General features: G+C 43.1%; 1 long non-coding RNA gene across 1 annotated transcript in view; it reads right to left on the reverse strand.

Moving 5' to 3' along the window:
* The window catches only part of LOC115087236, a 38,480-nt gene extending 30,194 nt beyond the window's left edge, over window positions 1-8,286 (reverse strand). The window contains exon 1 of the long non-coding RNA XR_003855467.1: window positions 8,203-8,286. This is a non-coding gene — a long non-coding RNA (uncharacterized LOC115087236). The remainder of the gene's footprint in view (window positions 1-8,202) is intronic.
* Window positions 8,287-9,128: the final 842 nt, after the last annotated feature.

The raw sequence follows: 9,128 nt of genomic DNA on the forward strand, positions 1-9,128 counted from the left end.
ACAGTACTCAGTGCGGTCTCACCATGGAGCGATACAGAGGCATTATGACAATTTCCGTTTTATGTATAAACGGTTTTTATTGAGCAATATCAAAACACAACATCCGGGCTGTATGAACACTTCTACAGCCCGCAAGTACAAGAAGCCAACAAACTGCATTTGCTCCTTTACATGTGCATGTATATCTCTCCCCCCCCACCCCCACTCATTCCCTCCTACTAATTTCCCCCCTGCCCCCCCCCCCCTTCCCTTCGTCTTGGAGTCACACTTATGTCTCATTGTTTCCAGTGGGCCAACTCAGTATATCGCGTCACAAAACCTAAGTTGGACTGACAATTTTTGTTTTATTCACCATTCCCTGCCTAATAATTCCTAACAATCTGTTTGTTTTTTATGACTGCTGAAGCACACTCAGCTGACTATTTCAGAGATTCATGATGAAACAGATGGGTTTCTTGTAGAAAGACCAAATCAGGGTGAAGAGACTTAAAATGGGACAAAACCTTCCATTTTATACAATGAATAAAACCATTAACATTTAAAGAAAGAACTTTTAGGTCGGTAGCGATCATGAAAGTAAGCTGGAAAGCATACAAGCACAGCTGCGATAAACCAACAGAGTAGTGCATTGATCTGAATTGTGAAAAAGAAAGTAATAAGACTCAGATCCAGTGAAAGAAAAAAGAAACCAGAAATCTAAATAATAAATACACAAGAAAAAGGTGCAGTGGGGGGAAAATACAGCACCAACAATTCCAAGTGCTAGCACAAAAAAAATGAGTAGGGTTCAGTGGGTCAAATAGTGGCCTGCTCAGTACTCCTGCCGAACTGATATAATAGGAAAAAGCAAAATCTGTTGCCAATCTGGAGCACTCAGATCACCTAGAGAAAAAAAAACAACAAACCCCAGAGATTGCTACATTACAAAATGAAAAAATACGGCCTAATAGAAACATTATATTTCTATACAGTCAAAGGCATAGCAGGGGTATAGTTGTAATAGCAGGTGAGCAAAGCCTGTAGCAATAACAGGCCTACCAACACACACTCGAAGCATCTAGGACTGCTACCATAGTTGGAACTGCAGCAAAGGAGGACATTCACTAAAGGAACAAGCAGAGAAAAATATAAGTGAGTTCCCTCTGGGAGAAAGATTAAGTAACCATCAGGAACAATATCTTCAAAATGTCCAGGTATTTCTGTAGATCTTTAGGAGATTTGTACGGTTTACTGGCATTGTTGGAGGAGTAGCCTAGTGGTTAGAGCAGCAGCCTTTGAATCAGGAGACAAAGATTCAAATCCCATTTCTGCTCCTTGTGAACTTGGGCAAGTCACTTTACCCTCCATTGCCTCAGGTATGAACTTAGATTATGAGCCCTCTGTAGACAGAGAAATAACTTCAGTATCTGAATGTAACCTGTTTTGAAGTGCTGAAAAATGGAATTTAAAAATCAGATTATGATTGACTTGCATTCATACTGGGTAAAGAAGGCCATTGTTATGGTTCTGCCTACTGCACAATTTCCCCTCCACCAGGGGTCCTCAGCAAGTACCATTCCAAGCTGTGCAAGTTACCTCCTTACTAATCACCTGATGCCTCAGTCCTACTTAACCTAGCCTGTCCTGTCCCTCAAGGCCTTTTCATTGACTCACCTTGGCTCTTTGACCTGGCCAGCTTTGTTTTGCTATACCTTGCCTTAAGAACATAAAAACATAAGAAATTGCCATGCTGGGTCAGACCAAGGGTCCATCAAGCCCAGAATCCTCTTTCCAACAGAGGCCAAACCAGGCCACAAGAACCTGGAAATTACCCAAACACCAAGAAGATCCCATGCTACTGATGCAATTAATAGCAGTGGCTATTCCCTAAGTAAACTTGATTAATAGCAGTTAATGGACTTCTCCTCCAAGAACTTATCCAAACCTTTTTTGAACTGAGCTACACTAACTGCACTAACCACATCCTCTGGTAACAAATTCCAGAGCTTAATTGTGCATTCAGTGAAAAAGAATTTTCTCCGATTAGTCTTAAATGTGCTACTTGCTAACTTCATGGAATGCCCCCTAGTCCTTCTATTATCTGAAAGTGTAAATAACCAATTCACATCTACTCATTCAAGACCTCTCATGATCTTATATCCACCCCCCCCCCCCAAGCCGTCTCTTCTCCAAGCTGAACAGCCCTAACCTCTTCAGCCTTTCCTCATAGGGGAGCTATTCCATCCCCTTGTGGCCTACTTAGGCCTTCTGCCTTGCCTTGTGGCCTACCCAGGCCTCCCCTTTTGCCTCGTGACCTATCTGGGCCTCCTGCCTTTCTCTATAGCCAACCTTGGTTTCCTGCCTTGCTCTGTAGCCTATCTTGACTTCCTGTCTTTCTCTATAGCCTTCCAGGCTTCCTTGCCTTGTTCTATACCCTTTTAGGTTCTCCTACCTTGCTCAGTAGCCTTCTGGGCCTACCTATCCTGCCTTGCGGCCTCCGGGCCTATCAGGAATCCCTTGTCCAGTCTCGTGCCCTATTGGGTTCTCTTGTTTCCTGTTGCCTGTCTAGACCTGTCCTTGTCCAGTCCTGTTCTTCATCTATTTCCCAGGCCTTGCCCTTGCCTTGGTTTGAGACCAGCCAGTACCTGTATCCAGTTCCCAGCCTGTGCCTGTGTCCAGCTCCCAGCTATGATGTTCTCCAGAAGGAAAATCCTACAGACCCCCAGAACCTGGGGCAGCTGAAGGCAATCTGCCTGAGGCAAAAGATGAAATGGTGCTGCCCCCCCCCCCCCCCCCAGGACCCGGTGCAGGTGAAATCACAGAGGGCCAGGGCAGGGGGAAGGCAACGGAGGGTGAAGTGACTTGCCCAAGGTCACAAGGAATGACAATAGGATTTGATCCCTGGCTTCCCTTGTTTGCAGCCCACTGCAAACTCAGTTTCTGGGCCTGTTATTTTTTTGTTTTCAGTCTTCGGTGTCCACACTAGGGGGCGCTGGAGAAATGTTTTGGGGCGGCCTACCTCCTGGGTCTAGAAATAGAACTCCTCCAATCCCTATTGCCTGCTTCCCACCCTTCTCCATGATCTGCCCCCTGGGGGTGTGAGAGGTTGGAGAATGGTGGGAGTCTGTGTATGTGACATACTCTCTCTTAGGGCTGGTACCAAGATATTAGCTGCCCTAGACAAACCTTACAGCCTTTCATTCCCCTTCCCTCCCCTCTTCACATAATTAAAACTTATGCATTCTTTTCCATTTTAAAATGTATTAACTTCCCCAACCTAAAAAGGCAGAATGCACATGGAAAATAGACCTTTAAAGTACAATCTTCTAAAGTAAAAATATCATACAATAACATATATATTATATAGGCATACACTGCAAAAACACATTTTCAAAAATAATTTATTAGACAATAAACTACCTTTCTCATAGCAATCAAGGTGGTTTATTGGATCCCATATGGTATTAGGCCTATGGTAAATTACACTGGGTGTGGACTTGGCCCACAGAAAGCCAGGAATAAACTGAACTTTAATTCCACTATAATAAGCCTTGCATATCATAACTGCCAGCACTCAACCTATGAAAAAGCCATACTGCAAATATTACATCAAGCCCTAAATACAAATACACCTCCTATTAGGAAAACAGATTAAAGCCAGATTAAATCCCTACACAGAAACTACATGCTAGCAGAATACCTAAAGTCTCAGTCACGCCAGCAAAATACAGATAGACTCTCACCAAATACAGAATAAAGAGTTCATAAAATATAAATTGAAATGTAGAGACAAAAGCTGAACTGGAAATCACAAGAAGCCAAACTCTGTAAGCAATGCAAACACTATTAAGAAATATAAAACATTAAACTTATCAATTAAAAGAATGTCAAATCTGCTGATAAATTCAGCCAATTAAAAACATGTATAAAAATGTTTAAAATATTACCAAACACTAATAAAATATTTCAAAACAGCAAATACATCGAATCCAATAATTAAAACTTACAAGGATAAAAAAAAAAAATCTCCCATTCTCCATACCTGGTAACTTTAGATTTCCAGTCCTCCTGAGATTGCAGTAGATTGGAGGAGGGTGCATAGATATATATATATATATATATATATATATATGCACTCTCCCTCATAGACACACACATAAAACCTCTCTCATATATACATACATGCGCTCACACACCCTCATATATACACACATACATCTCTACCAACCTCTCATACACACATACATCCCCTCCATCCTCTCATACACACACACAGGAACTCAGGCGCCAATGGAACGGAGAGGTGCTCGAGCAAAGATAGGCCAAAGGCTGATAAGTCCGCGTCCAGGAAATAGGCTAGGAGAGGCGTCAAAGACAGGCTTGGATCAGGACCGGCGGCAAGTGGAAGTCGTGGCAAGCAATGTAGAATTCTGAACATGGAGAAGTCTAAAGCGTAGTCAATCAAGGTGATGGTCTGATCACGGAGAAGTCTGGTGTAGTCAAGCATAGCAGAGGTCTGGGTCTGGAGATAGGCAGTAGAGTAGTCAGGCGTAGCGGAGGTCTGGGTCTGGAGGTAGGCTGTAGCCTAGTCAAACAAAGCAAAGTCGATATCCGTAGAGTCAGTCCAAAACATAGACAGGAACCGGGAACAACGAAGGTCAGGAACAAGACCACACGGAGAGGCCTGATGAGCAATGGCATCTTGACTGGCAACATTGGGGATCATGGCAGAGATGGAGGCACTGGAGGCGGCCCGAGGTCAGAGGCGGCAGCCCACCGCTGCCAGTGAGGAGGAACCAGGAGCTGGAGTCCATGTAAGAAGGTGAAGGGCCACGCTGTGGGTCTTCCGCAGAACACTTTTAAAAGGGAAACTTTGATAAAATAAGAAAAATAGTTAGAAAAAAATGAAAGGAGCAGCTACAAAGCTAAAATGTGTACAAGAGGCGTGGTCATTGTTAAAAAATACCATCCTAGAAGCACAGTCCAGATGTATTCCACACATTAAGAAAGGTGGAAGGAAGGCAAAACGATTACCAGCATGGTTAAATGGTGAGGTGAAAGAAGCTATTTTAGCCAAAAGATCTTCATTCAAAAATTGGAAGAAGGATCCAACAAAAGAAAATAGGATAATACAGAAGCATTGGCAAGTTAAATGTAAGACAGGCTAAGAGAGAATTTGAAAAGAAGTTGGCCGTAGAGGCAAAAACTCACAGTAAAAACTTTGTAAAATGTATCCGAAGCAGAAAGCCTGTGAGAGAGTTAGTTGGACCGTTAGATGATCGAGGGGTTAAAGGGGCACTTAGAGAAGATAAGGCCATTGCGGAAAGATTAAACAATTTTTTTGCTTTGGTGTTTACTGAAGAGGATGTTGGGGAGATACCCGTTCTGGAGAAGGTTTTCATGGGTTATGATTCAGATGGACTGAACCAAATCACAGTGAATCTAGAAGATGTGGTAGACTTGATTGATAAATTGAAGAGTAGTAAATCACCTGGACCGGATGGTATACACCCCAGGGTTCTGAAGGAACTAAAATATGAAATTTCAGATCTATTAGTAAAAGTTTGTAACCTATTATTAAAATCATCCATTGTACATGAAGACTGGAGGGTGGCTAATGTAACCTCAATATTTAAAAAGGGCTCCAGGGGTGATCCGGGAACCTACAGACCAGTTAGCCTGACTTCAGTGCCAGGAAAAATAGTGGAAAGTGTTCTAAATATCAAATTCACAGAACATGTAGAAAGACATGGTTTAATGGAACAAAGTCAGCATGGCTTTACTCAAGGCAAGTCTTGCCTCACAAATCTGCTTCACTTTTTTTAAGGAGTTAATAAACATGTAGATAAAGGTGAACTGGTAGATGTAGTGTATTTGGATTTTCAGAAGGCATTTGACAAAGTTCCTCATGAGAGGCTTCTAGGAAAAGTAAAAAGTCAGGGGATAGGTGGCGATGTCCTTTCGTGGATTACAAACTGGCTAAAAGAGAGGAAACAGAGAGTAGAATTAAATGGACAATTTTCTCAGTGGAAGGGAGTGGGCAATGGAGTGCCTCAGGGATCTGTGTTGGGACCCGTACTTTTCAATATATTTATAAATGATCTGGAAAGGAATACGATGAGTGAGGTAATCAAATTTGCAGATGATACAAAATTATTCGGAGTAGTTAAATCACAAGCGGATTGTGATAAATTGCAGGAAGACCTTGTGAGACTGGAAAATTGGGCATCCAAATGCAGATGAAACTTAATGTGGATAAGTGCAAGGTGATGCATATAGGGAAAAATAACCCATGCTATAGTTACACAATGTTAGGTTCCATATTAGGAGCTACCACCCAAGAAAGCGATAATACATTGAAATTGTCGGTTCAGTGTGCTGCAGCAGTCAAAAAAGCAAACAGAATGTTGGGAATTATTAGAAAGGGAATGGTGAATAAAACGGAAAATGTCATAATGCCTCTGTATCGCTCCATGGTGAGACCGCACCTTGAATACTGTGTACAATTCTGGTCGCTGCATCTCAAAAATATATGGTTGGGATGGAGAAAGATACAGAGAAGGGCGACCAAAATGATAAAGGGGATGAAACAGCTCCCCTATGAGGAAAGACTAAAGAGGTTAGGACTTTTCAGCTTGGAGAAGAGACGGCTGAGGGGGGATATGATAGAGGTGTCTAAAATCATGAGAGGTCTAGAACAGATAAATGTGAATCGGTTATTTTCTCTTTCAGATAATAGAAGAATAGGGGGCACTCAATGAAGTTAGCATGTGGCACATTTAAAACTAATCAGAGAAAATTATTTTTCACTCAACACACAATTAAAATCTGGAATTTGTTGCCAGGGGATGAGGTTAGTGCAGTTAGTGTAGCTGGGTTTAAAAAAGGATTGGATAAGTTCTTGGAGAAGTCCATTACCTGCTATTAATTAAGTTGACTTAGAAAATAGTCACTGCTATTACTAGCAACAGTAACATGGGATAGGCTTAGTTTTTGGATACTTGCCAGGTTCTTGTGGCCTGGATTTGGCCACTGTTGGAGACAGGATGTTGGGCTTGATGCACCTTTGGTCTGAACTAGTATGGCATGTTCTTATGGGCTTAGAGTTTCCCCCCCCAAAGAAAATCATTTTCACACCTTCCCCATAGAAAATCACCCCAATTGCACCCACCAAATCCCCATACCTCCAACCCTGAGAAAATTATCCTCATATCTCCTGCTTGAGAAAATTGCCCCTCAGTTCCTTGAACTGCCTCTTATTCTGCCCCCCCCCCCGAGCTGCTGCCCTCATTCTCATTGCAGTTACTTCCCTATCAGGCCGAAACAGAAAAACACGTAGGAGAGCTGGCAAGCGCACAGGCCACTCTCCTGGGCGCACGATTCAGGAGAGTGGCCTATGCAAATTAGGGCCTGCGGTAAAAGGAGGCGCTAGGGACACTAGCGCGTCCCTAGCGCCTCCTTTTTGACAGGAGCGGCGGCTGTCAGTGGGTTTGACAGCCGATGTTCATTTTTGCCAGCGTCGGATCTCAAACCCACTGACAGCCATGGGTTCAGAAAACAGATGCCGGCGGGCTGCGGGCTGATTTTTAATTTTTACTTTTGGGGCCTCCAACTTAATATCGCTATGATATTATGTCAGAGGGTGTACAGAAAAGCAGTTTTTTCTGCTTTTCTGTACACTTCCCTGGTGCCGGCCGAAATTAATGCCAGCCTTTGGGTAGGCGTTAATTTCTGAAAGTAAAATGTGCGGCTTGGCTGCACATTTTACTTTCTGTATCGCGTGGGAATAACTAATAGGGCATTTGCATGTTGCGGGCACTATTAGTTTTGGGGGGGGGGGGGGGGGTTGGACGCTCTTTTTCGACACGCTATTACGCGTCGAAAACGCGCGTCCAAACCCTGTATTGGCATGTATGTTTGGAGTAGCCTACTAATTAGAGCAGTAAACTACCAATAAGGGAAACTAGGGTTCAAATCCCACTGCCCTTCGTTGTGATCTTTAGCAAGTTATTGTATCCTGTATTGCCTCAGATACATACTTCTATTATGAGCCCACTAGGAACAGGGAAATATCTACAGTATATGAATATAATTCTCTTTGAACTGCTTGTAAAATGGAATTTAAAAAAATCCTTGTGTTTTGACCATACTGAGCTCATTTTGTCAGGATTTCCGAGATTTCTTAAAGTGGCAATGCCCCCTTTAGAAAAGGTAATCACCTACCTCCACCGCCCCGGTCACAATTATATTTTCGCTATCGATCCACCTTAAGGAGGCGGGATCTCCCCAGCCTGACCTCTGCTGGGAGCTTTGCGCCTGCTCCGTTGCTTTCTCTTACTTGCAAAGAGCAGGAAAGAATAAAAGCAGAAACTTTCTGCCTGCCAAGGACTAGAAATCCCTGCAAACCCCAGCCCCAAATCTGTAGAGGAGAGGAAGGACTTTATCTGAGGGCCTTAAGAATCAACCCAGCCTCTTCCTGTTTAATTAATCTTTCTCAGCATCTGACCAGGAACAGGAAAATCACCAGCCCGAATCATCGCAGCAACTACAGAATTCAGAGGGAAAGCAGGAAGGAAATGTCTGCCCTGGTTTCTGATCAAGTAAGACATTCTTCTCTGTCCTTTTGTATACAGGACATCAGCCCTTAAAGGAAATCTTTTCCCTGTGCAGCTTTTGCAATGTTCTCTTCATAGCACAATACGAAGATCTCAATTCTGGTCACCCTGAAATTACTAGAGATTAGCAGGGAAGATGTGTAGACTGTCCCAGCAGACAAACTCTCATTCTCAATCATGTACGCTCATTTTTTTTTTAACAATAAGCAAGCATATACTCTCGCTCATACGCAGGCGTACACACTTGTAAACACGCACACATTCATTCTCTCTCTCAAAATACGCTCTCTCTTCTCCTTAGCCTGACCCTCGGCAATCTCCACTTTACTGCCTGCAGACTCCAACTCACCAGCTTCTCTGCCACCTGTTCAGTTGCTGCACCCTTTCGGCATTATCCCGTCTTCTCTCCAGCCTGCCTGTGCTGCTGCTGCTTCATTTTTTTCTGCTGAATCAGCCAGCATCAGAGATTTCTATTATTTTTCTGGAGACCAGGCAATCTCTATAAAACATAGGATATTAAAGAGAACAGAGCTC

Source organism: Rhinatrema bivittatum, chromosome 3, assembly GCF_901001135.1.
Source record: "Rhinatrema bivittatum chromosome 3, aRhiBiv1.1, whole genome shotgun sequence".
Lineage (NCBI taxonomy): Eukaryota > Metazoa > Chordata > Amphibia > Gymnophiona > Rhinatrematidae > Rhinatrema > Rhinatrema bivittatum.